The sequence below is a fragment of the Amblyomma mixtum genome, chromosome 2 (genome assembly GCF_055824585.1).
Source record: "Amblyomma mixtum isolate Tamu chromosome 2, ASM5582458v1, whole genome shotgun sequence".
In the NCBI taxonomy this organism is placed as follows: domain Eukaryota; kingdom Metazoa; phylum Arthropoda; class Arachnida; order Ixodida; family Ixodidae; genus Amblyomma; species Amblyomma mixtum.
Genome location: NC_143013.1, coordinates 145,783,777 through 145,798,362, shown reverse-complemented (window position 1 = coordinate 145,798,362; position 14,586 = coordinate 145,783,777). Strand labels below are relative to the sequence as shown.

The following is a 14,586-nucleotide window of genomic DNA, read 5'->3' as shown; positions in this document are numbered from 1 at the left end:
ACTGCCGCGGGGACATTCTCCTGCAGCGGCGTGCTAGCGTCGCGCATTGCTCGAGTCGCTTCGTGCGCGCAGCGGAGCCTTGCTCCTCGCGCGCCCCCGGGACGGGGTGACGATTGAGTGTGTGTGTACTGCTGAAGGACGACGTGAATAAACGTCTCCTTTGTGAACTTGGAGGCCTATTTCTTTGCGGCGAATCGCTCTCCTCCCAGCGGAGGTTGAGTGCGCTGCATCGGTGTCCCAGTGGTGTGTGGTGACGGCTGATCGGGGCCCTTGGCTCGCGCGAAGCTCGAACCCGCGGTGGGTGGTGGCCTGTGTCCACTTAGAAACCCACAGATGTTATCATACCAATGTGGAACAGTAGGGCAGAGTCACTGAACAGCGTTAACAGTTCTGCATTCACTCTGAGAAAAACCACGACTCGTTCCGAATTCTGGTCATTTTGCTTGTTGATTGCCCTGGCATTACCCTAACTTTATCTGTTCGGCACAGGAGGGTTATTTATCACCCCCTAAATATGCTGACACAAGTTATCTCATTTTTCTGTGTGTCTCCGAGGTTCATGCAATGCTGCACCAAATGTAGGCTGCTGGCCCATTAGTGGACGTTTTGAGTGCTCGCTGCAGCGTTTGGCTGTTTTCTACACTTGGTGCAAACAAATTGAATAATACAAGCGTACTCGGATTTGCGGATGAGAAGTGCGGTGCTGCCACTCTTTTGCGGCCCCAAAGCAGACAGGTCAGTTGGTCTAAAACTCACTGACATATAGCGCACAGACTGGGCGACCCATGTCGTGGTGAGAGCCCTGGCAAAGCAAACAAACATGGTGAGGGAGTTTCTTGACACGCGCGACCAACTTATGCATAAGCACCTCAAACCAAATTCTTACTTGTTCACAATTTTTTGCAGCTGTGCCAAAACGCCGCAAGCCACCAAAGCGTCTCTTCCAAGAAGCAGCCTTGGCCAATGCGGAGGCAACTGAACTGGCTGCTAATAATGGATCTACAAGCCAGTGTGGTGGCGCACCAAACCTGTGCCCTGATGAGATGGCAGCTGAACCTGTGGAAGATCAGCTTTCTGAGAATTGTGATAGTCATGAGGTCCCCTCACCGCACCAGCATGACAACTCGAATGTGTGTCATACGCCAGGCAGCTGTAGCTCGACAAGTAGCTCTGCATGCGTTCACCAACTTGGCAGCCCTGCATGCGTTCACCAACTTCGATACCATTAGAGGAAAACACTCGCCTGCCAAGGTGTGTAGTTGTCAGCTGCAGTGTTGACAGTGATGAGGACGAGGAGCCTTCACAGAGGACTACTACTGCCGCGTGTAGTAAGTTAAGCAGCATTTATGCTGCCACTACCATCACTCCGGAAATTTCTGTTGCTAGCAGTCTAGATTATGGAAATAAGTGCAGCTCCTCATCCCTCCCCCATGTATCCACTGAGCCCTCTAGCCACACTTTGGGTAACCTCAGTGGTAGCACTTCTCAGAACATGCTCCCTTCACTACAGCTGAACGACATTAATTCAGAGTGCAATGGCATAGTAGTGCCAGAACTGCCACCAGAAGAAATGGCAGAGTCCTGTGCCAACCCCGAAACTTCCAGTCCCGTCTTGTTCCCTCTCTCTGGAAACGACACCAGCCAAAAACTAGAATCTGCACGCAATGTCACTGCAGAGCTGAAGAAAAGGTACAGCGACTTAACACGGAAGTACAAGAGGCTAGAAATGCTGCACAACCAGGCAAAGGCCTCTTTTCGAAGCCTCAAACGACAAGTTAAGTCTGAGCGCCAAAAACATGACTCCATGTCCAAGATGACATCCCTAAATGAAGACCAAAAGAAGGTAATGACCAGAAAAACAAACAGAGGATGCGTTTGGTCTGAGAAAACAATCAGAACATCGCTGCAAATCAAGCATGCATGTGGTGCAGCTGGTTATGAACTTCTGCGATCATTATCGTATCCCCTGCCTTCAAACAGAACCCTGATCAGGAGGTTACAAAACATTCACTTCCTTCCAGGCGTCCTCGATGAAGTGTTCGATGTATTAAAACGGAAAGTGGAGGCCATGGAAGATATTGAAAAGGACTGTGTCCTTTTCATGGATGAAATGGAAATCGCTCAAGGGTACGAGCATGACCGTGCTTTAGACTACCTTTCTGGCAGCACAACCCTGCCCGACATGCCAGACAATGTTGCAAATCACGCGTTAGTGTAGCAAGTGGTTGCATACCACTTCACAGGCAGATCTACTGATGGACGGCTGCTGAAAGACTTCGTTTTCAAAGCCTTATAAAAAGGCTCCACAGCATATCACTACGAGTTCTTGCTGTAACCAGTGATACGGAATCAGCAAATTGCGCAGTGTGGCGGTTGCTAGGGCTTTCTAGCCACCGAAGCTCTGAAACAGTTAGCAGTATACCTCACCCTCACCTTGAAGGTAGGCTGCTGCATTTTATGGCAGACCCAGCACATGTTATAAAACACCTTCGGGCTCAGCTTCTGTGGATCAGCTGTTTCTCTACTTGAGCACTGACACAGTGAACCAGCAGGGTCTTCCTGGCAACAAAGTCGACATTAAGGATGTAGAGGAAGTACTCCAGCATGACTCTGATAGCGACCTTAAGATAGCATATGGCTTGTCTGCTGTCCATGCGGGCACTGGACATTTTACCAAAATGAAAGTAAGCATTGCTGTACAGCTCTTTCGAGAAGCCCCTGCTGGTATTCGCTACCTAATCCAGAAAGGAAGGCTTCCAGCAGAAGCAGAGGCAACGGCTTGGTTTTTCGAGCTACTTTGGAGATGGTATAGTTCAATGTCGTCCCGTCATCCTGTGCTTGCTCTGAGCAAGAGAGATGTTGCCAAGTATGAAGAGGCGATAGCAACGCTTCACCTTGCCCAACATACGTTGCGACATGTGAAGATGGGAACGGCACACTGGAAGCCGTCTCAGGCAGGCCTTCCGATCTCCACATCTGTTGTACTTAGCCTTGCAGAAGAACTTCTGTACCACCGTGGGTATGCATACATCCTGACCAGTCGATTGAGCCAGGACTGCCTGGGAAACATTTTCTCAATCATGCGGATGAAAAAGCCTGCCCCAAGTGCATACGATGTGAAATGTGCTTTGAAGCTAGTTTGTGTAGGGCAGTTTCTGCATACACCGAAATCATCTAGCTATGACACTGACGACAGCCTGCACCTCGCTGACCTTCTTGGACCAACTCTTCGAAAGCAGCTTGTGGAGTTTGAGGATGACGAGGAGCAGCTAAAGGACCTTATTATTGAGGAAATTTCTTCAACTGAATGTGACATTCTCGCTTACTTTGGAGGATTTCTTCTCAAGGCTGTATTGAAAGCAACTGGGAATTGCGAGCCATGCAGAGCAGTATTAGTTGGAGAAAAGGAGAGCTACAATGCCCTCATCAACTTAAAAGAGTACGTAAAGGGGGCTCACAACCTAATCAGGCCAAGCAATGCTGTGATGGGTGTTCTGGTTCACTCTGAGGAACATTTCAAGGCCTTTGTCACAGCTGATACCATCTTGGACACGAAGGCTCCATTCAGAACCATATCAAGGTTCCTGGCTGAAAACGTGGACGTTAATCTCGAAGCAGTGTGTAGTTGTCACAAAGAAAAAGTTGAAAGGTTGCTTTTGGAGAAGTATGTTCGCTCACGCTTGCGAATGCATCTTCGCCAACAAATGGCTCGATGTGTTGAGGCACATTCCAGCAAGACGTGTGCTGGAGTAAACCTATCATAGGTCAAGGAAAAGAATCGGGAAAGGTTTTTGTAGGCTGCTCTTTCTAATTCTGAACCAAGTGGCATAGTGTGAATACAGACTGTTTCTGGGTTGTCTGCTGGATGCAACATATTGATTTCTTTCCTTTTTTTTTACTTTGCATGGCAGTAGTTATTAATATAAAACATTTTAAAGTAGCCACTTGACCACTGTGCCGCATAAGCAAGTTTTGCCTGATGTGTAAAGCCATCAGCCAGATAGTGGGTCAAATATGTTACTTCATAAGTAAACTTCCTGTTAGAAGACTTCGATGAGCAACACACTGCACACCTACCTGCTGTATTTGTGCATGGGCCACCGTTACATTCACTGTATGCAAGCGCCTCCACATCGTGCTTCTTTACAGTACAATCCTAACTCTCCTTTCTAATCTCTTACATTTTGTGTTAATGGTGTACAGTTGTGCCCCAGTGATAGGACCCCTGTTGATATGGACGACTCGAATTATGGACACCTTTTCTGGGGACCAACGTTTCAATGAATTTACCCCTCATTAATATGGAAACTCGCTGTCCGGACTATCGACAGCGTGAATATGCACGGAGCCCACTGGGACCCATGCATTTTTGTCCCATTAATACGGACAATGGTAACATGATTCTGATTCTCTCTACCAGATGTTCCGCCCCATGCGTTCTGAGCGCAGAACAGCAGCAACAGGCAGTGCAAAATTGCAGATTGCACTGTAGTGATGGTCTTTATATGTGGCTTCGTGTTTCTATAGTGGCGAGGTCTTGCACCTTACTTATCATCGCACACGTTGCATGAATGGCTGCAAAAAAAACTTCGGATGAGCAGTAGAGCGCCATAACCACTGAGCCACCGCGGCGGCTGCCGGTAATCAGGTGCAATAGAGCATGCAATAAGAGCTGAAGAGGCTAGATCACAGGACATACTCACAGCAGGAAAAAACGACGGACGAGAAGAGGCGAGACAAACACAGCGCAAACTGACCGTGACGATCCCATCGAATACCCATACGAACTAATGAGCTGGGACCAGATTTCGGCGAGAATGCAGCCTTGCTACCTTCCGTCGTCGGCGTTTAGAAGTTAAATTGTAGCCACGTGCGGCATATTGAACTGTGGTAACCGCTCTGAACGGTTTCGAGTGTGGAAATGCATGCACATGCAAGCAGTACCAGCGCTCCTGAACACCTGCAGAGAATAAAAATGGCTGCCCGCCAAATTTAGTGGCCGATACGTCTCACTATGTTGGCCACCATAGTCTCACGGCGGCTTTTCCGCCAGATTTGGGGGCGGCCTGCAGCGATACATTCAGATATGTCACCACCCTAAAAAACCGGTGCATGCAGGCTCCCTATTCCCGCTCATCATCATCGTTTCCGCGTGGTTCGGTAGCGCACCGCATGGTGGCGCACCACACCAGTTCCAGCCGCAGCTTAGTAAGCCATCTCAAGGCAATCCAGCAGACGCTTTGTTTGTTTATCCGCGTGCGACGCTGGTGTTCGGCCACGTTTTAAGTTTGTGCCGTTTGTGCCTGCGTGACTGTGCGGTGGTGGTCTGAGTCGAGTTTGCGTTAGTTCAACGTGGCATAAGTGTCTAATGGCGCCGACAGTGCCCGTGGAGTCTGCGCCGGGGAAAGCCGGCAAGCGTGGTAAATACACCACAATGTCAATGGCGAAAAAGATCGCCACTGTGCAACTTGTCCAGAGCGGTCGGTCTCAAAGTGAAGTTGCCCGAGAATTCAGTGTTTCGAGGCAGACGGTCTCAGATTACATCCGCAACAAGGCAAAGATTCTCGGCGAAGCGACGAAGTCTTCCTGAAGCTTGGAAAGGAAAAATTTTAGAGACGGCAGCCACCCGAAGCTCGAAGAAGCTCTCCACATGTGGTTGTGTGCCACGGTCGCCAAGAGGATTCCTGTCTCGGGAGACCTCCTGAAGCAGAAGGCAGAAACGCTCGCTCTCCGGATGAACATCGAGGGCTTCATGTTCAGTGACGGGTGGCTCCGCAATTTCAAAAAACGGTACGAGTGAAGGATGTGTGGCGAGAGTGGTGCCGTCGACCGGACCCTTGTAGCAAATTATCGCTCGGACACTCTGGAGTCGCTGTTGCGCCAGTTTTTGCCGGACGATGTTTTTAACTGCGACGAGACAGCTCTATTCTATAAAATGCTACCCGAAAAGACCCTTTCTGTGTCGGGCGATCCTTGTCACGGCGGGAAGCATAGTAAAGAGCGCGTCACCGTAATGATAGGCAGCAACATGTCGGGGACGGAGAAGCTTCCGCTTCTGGTGGTAGGAAAATCGAGAAACCCGAGGTGTTTCAAGAGCGTGAAGTCGCTGCCCGTGTGGTATGAAGCCAACACAGAAGCATGGATCACACAGCAGCTTTTCAGTGAGTACATCCGCAAACTCGACCGGAAGGTAATTAATTGTCTTTGTAGACAATTGCAGTGCACATGGGCATATCCACAGTCTCAAGTCCATCAACTTGGAATTCCTGCCGCCCAACACCACGAGTATACTCCAGCCCATGGACCAGGGTGTCAAAAAAAATTTGAAGGTCCTGTACAGGACACGCCTCTTGAGCCGCATGATCCTCTGCGTAGACACCGGCGAGCAGTATGCGGTTAGCCTTCTGTCGGCAATAGACATGCTTGCAGATGCCTGGAAGGCGGTGACCCCTGTCACTCTGCAGAACTGCTTTCGGCATGCTGGATTTGTCAGACCTGATGAAGCGGATGCCGTGGTGCCCCAGGATCCGTCGCCGTCCGATGTGCTCCCTACTGACGCCGAAGATGTTCTTCGGGACCTGCGCAGTGGTGGCATTGCGATTCCGGACACTGTTTCATTTGACACCTTCTCAGATGCTGACAGTGCTGTGCTGACATGTGCAGAACTCGATGACGACGAGATCATTCGTCAGGTTTCTGCTGCCCCGCCAAACAATGATGACTCGGAGTCTGAAGATGACGCACCAAGTGCGCCGCTGCCGTCGCACGCGGAGCTTGTACAAGCGGTGACTGTGCTTTCAGCCGCCTATAGTGACCGCACGACCCTCTCCGAGATTCAGGCTGATCTCATCGCACGCAAACAGAACAGGGTACAACGGCGCATTCACGATTTTTTCAAGCCTACTGCCGAGACCGGATAAGGGCAGCATGTAAATAAACGATTTCTTTCTTTTTTTTCTGAATTTGTTTTTTCAGACACCTGTTTATTCGGACATTTCCGCGGTCCCCGTGAGGTCCGAATAAACGGTCGGCGACTGTTATTATTAAATGCACTAAAAGCACATTTTCGGCTATGATGTCCATCGCTGACATCTCGGTATTGGCAGTTTGAAGAGCAGCATTCACGTGCACGATACTTTTAGGCGAAAGGAAAACTGTTGGCTTAGCTTGATTGTTATTACCTTTCATTCGCTTGTACTGCTTTTTGTTTTGTAGTTTTTTTTCTCGAGCAAAACGGTGACAATACTCAGAGACATTATATTTCAGATCTCTTAAGAGAGTATATCAGGATTAAGTTCGAAGTGCACATCCAACAACAAAAAGGGTGCAGCCAGTTTGGCTGCCACCTCATATCCACTGCTGGAAATCGCCACAGCTTTTTATCACCACCGACAAGAAACAATAATCTTTGGTGCCCATTAAAACATTAAATACTACCACTTAGGCTATTTTATTGACATCACGACATCACCATGTAAGATGCCGTACATAAAAAAATAAAAACCACATGCTTCATTTGCGACGCAAGGCTCCTTCAAGTGCAAGATAGAAAGAAGAACCTCTCGCGTTACGAACAACTGCGCTTGGTTTTCGCGTCATTTCCGTGCTTGAGCCAAGCTTGTGCAGTTCAAGGGCTGGGCCAAGTAGGTCAGGTTCTTCGCGTGAGTCCAGCCCCAGCCAAAAGGTTACGGCAAGGGCAGAGCTCTACAGTACGCAGACCCAGGCACAGAAAAAAGCCTAAGCGTCCACCGCTGTACTCGAGATACCACCTTACGCTAGTTATGGCCAAGAAGTGGACGGTCGTTGTTTCAGGAGCAAACACTGGAACTGTGCACAAATAAGCACGAGCCATGTAAAAACTGTGAAAAGAGTCACAAGAGCAGTGGTAATGCGAAATTATCAAAGGGAGCTCATATAACTCGTAGCGGCACTTTGCACCTGCGAAGGGTCTGTGCCCATGCCAACGGTGAACTAGAAAAGCGAACAGCAATAAAAGATTGCCGTTCCAGTGTCAGCGGAATCCCCTGCTTCGATTGTCCAAAGACACCAGTATGGTGCCTTGTGCTGCCTCGAGCGCCCTCAGTAGTGAATATTCGCTTCCCTCAGCTTTCACCAACATGAAAATAGCACTGTCATCGCAGAAGACATACAACCTATTTTGCTGTCGCATCCATTCACCACTCATACCCACTTGCCACTAACGTCGAATCATGTCAACTCGTCACTCACATCTAGTCACGCCCACATCCATTCACTCACACTTATCTCCACTCACATCAACTCACTCACACTCATGATCACCCAGACTCATATCTACTCGCACACTCACACTCGCGTCCACTCACAGACGTGAGTGTGAGTAAGGTGATATGAGTGAACTCACCAGTGAGTGTGCCAACCTATGATGTGGCTTCAAGTCATTATCTACTGGGTGTTTCATCTAAGATGTTGTGCAATTTTTAAACACAGGGTTTTTGAGTTACAAGAGCACTTTTTTCAGCATAGCACTGTCAGCGGTGTAGGACATTAGAATACTGCTAAGACGTACTAACTAGGAGGCTGGTTAAGTAATATTTATCAGTGAACTCTCTAACTCTTACTGTTAGTCTACTTATTTACCGAGAGGCGTGCAGCGGACCGTAAGTAATATCCATACGAGTTTTTAGAGTTACGAGAACACAGTTACCATCAGTGCTGTGTCCCAACACATTTCGCCCAAATAACACCAAAATACATTCGCTTTCAAAATGCTCGCAGGCAAAGCAACCCCCTTCAGTGCATGTAAATCGTCGAAATAGACAAAATTTGTTGGCCCACAGGGTTTAGGGTAACTGCATTTTCAAAATTCTAGAACCTGATATGGATATTACTTACGGAGGGCTACAAACTTCTCAGTAAATAAGTATAGTAACAGCAATAGTTAAAGAGCTGCTATTCAATACTACTTAACCAGCCTGCTAGTTATAAGATCTTAGCTGTATCATGAAACATTACACTTCCGAAAATGCTGTGCTGAAAAAAGAGCTCTTTCTTCTCATGGGAAAAGCCTGTTTTTAAAAATTGCAGAGAATCTTGGCTATATAGAAGGGGAAAGTAATTTTACATGTGAAGGTCATTCGCTTGGCAGGCAAAGTTATTTGGCTGCAATAGTTCTCGCTCTGGAATCATTAAAAGTTGGCTTGAGGGAAGTAGGTGGTTTTATCATGCTTCAACTGTTTTAAAGATGACATCCTACAAGAACTAGAGTGTAACAAAACTTTTGGCAAAAAAAAAAGGCTCCTTTTGAGGCAGCAACACCGGCAAATTGCACCAAGACGATAGCTCTATCAAGAGAGCCTGAATCTGGAGTGTAATACGCAATACATTGAGCCAAGAATGTAACACAAAAAAAAAAATGCGTGCTTGAATCAGCATTCATGAGGAGTTTGTGACCCAGGCATGAACCTCAAGGACTTGCCTAGCATCTAAATTATAGCGACACAACACATGACACTTCATGTGTTGGCCTAATTTCATGTATTGAAGGGCTTTGAAAGAGCTCTCAATAAAGTTGCGGTATGCTTGGGATGTTAAAGGATGCCGCTTCATGGATACCGTCCAGCAAGAACTTTTTAAATGAGTTTGCTAGAAGCAAAGTAATCCGAGTCAAGATTTGAATTTCATCGTCTTCGCGACTTTCCTTCTCCTCTGGTCACTTTTTGAATACTTAAAGGTTGCCGCTCTTCCACTGACGTGCATGCGGGATATCCCGGGTTGGGGGAGGTGACAGACAGCTTAGACCTACCCCCCCCCCCCCCCCCCCCCGACTGCTGAACTGCCAAAATGAAGCTGCTAATTGGTCATGGGTAGCTGCATGGCGCCTGAAAGAATGTAAATAATAGTCTCTGAACGGAGTAACACAGAAACATGCAATGGAGGATGGCACCTCAAGCATGAAAAAGTCACAGGAAAGGACTTGCCAAGCTTCACTAATGTTTGTGGGCTTCTTTGTTCCATGTAGAAGTGCATTTACTTGCCTGAGGTGTTCACGACGACACAACGCAGTGATTGAGCGAGTTTATGTAGTCTCCTTAGCAGGTGCTTCAGAGCCCCTTAAAAACCAAGGACATGACATTACCAACACCTCCAAGAATGACACACATCTCACTGCTGGTATACAGAGCTGAACTAGATTAGAGAACTGGACTGCAACTTACCGTTACTGCATTTGAAGTCTTCGGATGGACATGTTGGCTGAATGGGGTATGTAGGAAACCGATAGCATGCCCCCTGTACAGGTCCATCATACAGGCCAAGCTTAAGTGTTTGAATGCCTGGATTCGAGTTGCGCCAGCCTGCAAAGAAAAGGGTTAAGGTAAATGAATTTGGCTCCACTCCTTTCTTTGCCCAGTCATAAGGCCTAGAAATTCTCATTCAAGCTTGCGATGGTAAAAATTGGATAAATATGGAGGCTGATTTCTTGCTTTGACTGTTAACAGTGCAACCTAATAATAATATTAATGGGCCTCCAACATGACAATAACCCTACACATCTGGGAAAGTACCAGGTGGGAAAGCCAAAGTAGTAGGCAGAATTTGATATTTAATGCATCATTTGAACATCACAAGGAGATATATATCTTTTTCCTGCTGTGCAAAAAGTAAGCCAGAAATGTTATGGCCGGGCTTGCTTAATTCCCCTTCCCTTGTTTGCTTAATTGCTTAGCGAGGGCCTCGGTTCTGACAGCCTTGACGCCATAGGAAGCATAAGAGGGTTCTCACCCAGCTTCCACCCTCTCCGTTCGATGACGTTCTACGTCACACCTGCGGTAACTCAGGACGTTCTACGTCCGCCGCTTATGAACGAGGGTGGCGCTGATGAACACTCTCAAGGTTAGGTTACATGTAAACATAAATACCCCTGAAAGCAGAAGAATTGACAGCCGTCGCCGTAGCTCAGAGGTAGAGCACCGGACGCGTAATTCGGAGGTCGTGGGTTCGGATCCCACCGGCGGCATGTGGTTGTTTTTTCTTCTGCTTTTCTAATCAATTAGCTTTAAGCGATAACATATTCAGTAATATTCTTAATTGATCAACACCACAAAGCAAATAAATAAATCAAGAATCCCCTGTGCCCCTTGGCTTCTGTGGCTGCTGGCTTCTGTCATATTTATAACGAGCCCCTCATTCCCCTTCCCTTGTTTGCTTAACTTCTATGATAGGCAGGATAATAATTTTGTCCTTATTGCATAGTTTGATGTCAAGTCAAGCCAATGGCATGCGTCCTAGCAAATTTCTTGCAGCAAAATTTATTGAAAGCTCTCGGCAAAAAAGTTATACAACATATTATATAAATGCAGAAGGAGTTGTTTTACATAAAATTAAATTACATATTTGGAATCAGCATGCAAAAATACATGTTTCTTGAAGATTGCATAATTGTGACTTCATTAACAAATTTTTTTTTCTAAGACCAGCTTCCCCCCTTAATAGCAATTCCATTATTTCAACCAAATTGAGCACCCTTCTTCTTGCAAATAAGTTGCTTTTTTGTACCATGTAGCGAATGCCGTAAATAATATTTTACATGAGAGTGAGCTGGGTAGCACTTTGTCTGCCGTTTTTGTGCAGAACAGATTTTGCCACAAGTGAAAACATCGATGGTTTTTGCTCAATTTCGAGCGTAATGTGCATCTTCGGAACACAAAGTGATTCCCTGATCCCTAGGGCACGAGAACATTTCGATGTTATTATTTCTAACAAATCTGACACTTTGTACGGAATTCTCCACATCGTTGTAAAAACTTACCTGCTGGTCTTTCACGCTCGAAAACTGACAAATTCCCTTTCTTGGGGCCTGAATATACCTCTTAGGTGAAAAAATAATTGATTTCAGTCAAAACAATAAATGGCGCCTGAAAGGGTTAAAATGTTGCCAAATTAAATTTATCAAAATGACAAAAAGCTTCACAATTCAATTTCAGACCGGTAACCAATTTACTTTTACCCAGTAACAGCTTTCATGGTTACATTACTTTTTCTTATAGAATGGAAAACATGATCACCTAGATATTTGTCACTAGTTTGGAATTTCACATGCTGTTTGTTAGAGTGCGTGTGATGAAGTGTCATAATAAGCAATGCTGCATTTGATGCCTGAACGAGTAGATAAATCCATCAACAAGATAATTTTTAATTTTCTGCCTTGTTGAAAAAGGCCCCGACAACTAAACGATGAAGCATGGCTGAGATCAGCCTTGCTTAGCGCAGGATTACAACTGGCAACAGTGAGCAGAAGTGGCTTTAGTAAAAAAAACAACAAGCTGAGGTAGACACTACATTTCACATTCCATTCCTTGACTCTTGTGAGCAAGTCTGAAAAATCATTGCAACTTTTCAGCATTGTTTCACTAGGAGCAACCACTCTGCATCGGTAAAAATGTGTTCTAGAATTCCTTTGGGGAAATAAGTAATATGCAATGGTCACTGTGCACTTTTCCTCGGCTTCATTGGTTTATACTTGCATACAATATGAATCACTTTAACAATATGGTCTCAAAGTTAGCTGGCACAAGCCCAGTAGGTTCATGCAGCTGACCAAGTATCACATGCACATTAGTGGACATCTGGCCGGCCTAGGAAGACGTGAACCGGTAAGAGAGCATCGAGTGACCCATCTGCTGAAAGGAATAACGAAGCAAAACGCAAGGCAAGCTGCACAAGACAGCTGCCCTGATATACCTTTCACGAAATAGACAGCAGGCCCGACATAGACTGCACCATTTTACAGAAGTATTCACTACATAAAGTATAGGGAGAGTGACACGAGACAGTCGTTCCCTCTGTCAAAATGCACAAGGTGTGTGCGGCATCTGTGCATACTGGGCTTTAAGGCCCTCAGTGACAACACACCTTCGTGGCATTAAACAAATACAAACGGAACAATTTTCTCAAATGCTGCACACTTCAGTGGCGTAGCCAGAAATTTTGTTCGGGAGGGGGGGGGGGGCTCATGTTGCAGCCCAGCCTCCTCATAGGATTTGTGGAGGGATCAAATGTAAGAATAACAACTGCACTGCCATATTGGCAATGCCATTGTGTATTAGATAATGCTACGCACTGTCCAGACAAGTGAAATATGCAGTTCTTTAAATAAAAGAATGTATCCGTATGTCTTAAAAATCGTGGCAGACATAACTGATAGCAATGCTTCCATGTTTCTGCGTATTTAATAAGTAAAGAAAATATCACACGAAGTCTAGAACTATATCAGTCTGAAAGCAGCAAAGCAGTGCATGCCGCTGATATGAAAAACAAAGGCCATGAAATGAGCAAGTAGAGGAAAAATATGTTAATGAACCTTTGTCGTTCAACAACCTTTACACTTTTGTACATATGCAATGGCCAAAGAAAAATCTTAATGACGCTGTCTGTGCAGCAGCAGCCGTCACCGGTCATGCATTGCGAGTAATTGTGCCGAAATTTTAGTCGCAACAACGAGCACATGAACAAACGAGAAGTTTTGCAAAATATACATTAGAAGTGCAAAGACAAAATGGAGTATTAGAAATCAGAAGATACAACTTGATAAAGGACAGAAAAGTGTCCCTGGAATCAAAGTCACTGTATGTATACACAAAACCTAGCAACATATCTAACCGAAAGTCACTATACATAATGCGTCAAACAATGCAAATAAACATCTTGTGCAATCACAGTAAACTTTACACACGGAATGACAGACGATCCAGGCAACAATTAAACTATGATAGCAGAAGTCGCTATATGTACTTGGGCCGTGCTGCGGTCCGTGAGAGTTTGAAAAAATTTCGGAGATTGGGGGAAGGGGGGGGGGGAGGGGGGGGGGGGCTGAAGCCCCATAAGCCACCCCTGGCTACGCCCCTGGCACACTTACCTTCTCAAGAAGGCTCTGCAGTGGCAAAAAATCAATTTCTGAAATCACCAAATGCCACAAGAAGTTTTCCGAGGTTGGTGTCGAAATACACTGAAGGGAACGATGCACGCTTAATAAAGGGGCTCTCCACGAGAAGCAGGAAACTTTAAACTTAAACCGAGTTGTAGAATGAACACAGAGGTCAGCAAGTCAATTTTAGGACCATCTCGACTTCACATCATCCATGAAGCGAAATGCGAAGTGAGTGCTGAGGCATGAAAACAACCACACTACGCTCACGTCACACACGATCCTGCCCAACGTTACAGCACATGACGCTTGATCCAACCAGGGTACAACCAGGAACAAATCACATTTGACAACAATAAACAAAGCCAAGGCAATCAATGGGTGAAAATAACGCTTCGGGCCGGCTTTTCGTTATTCCGACCGGGTTGCAATAACGCCGGCCGTGACTTGGGGTTAAGCAAACGGTGCGCACTAAATTTGCAGCATCTTTCATGGTCACCTGGTAATTTTTTCTAGCTCCTTTGTACCAATGTTAACACTGTGCAACCAGCTTCTCTAAGTTAAGGAGTGCAGGGTTATAGTGGTTTGGTTGGTTTGGTTTATGGGGTTCCCATAAACCAACATAAACATAAACGTCCCAAAGCGACTCAGGCTAAGAGAGACGCCGTAATGAAGGGCTCCGG

The 14,586-nt window shown here is 46.2% G+C and overlaps 2 long non-coding RNA genes across 2 annotated transcripts in view; both read right to left on the bottom strand.

The window, feature by feature from the left end:
• Positions 1-14,586, bottom strand: part of LOC149361169 (uncharacterized) — a 67,320-nt gene that overhangs the window by 47,042 nt on the left and 5,692 nt on the right. The window lies entirely within an intron of this gene.
• On the bottom strand, positions 9,802-13,747 carry LOC149361170 (uncharacterized). The gene is made up of 3 exons (XR_016288917.1): positions 11,789-13,747; positions 10,197-10,334; positions 9,802-10,091 (listed from the first exon to the last, which is right to left on the bottom strand). It is a non-coding gene; the product is annotated as an uncharacterized LOC149361170 (long non-coding RNA).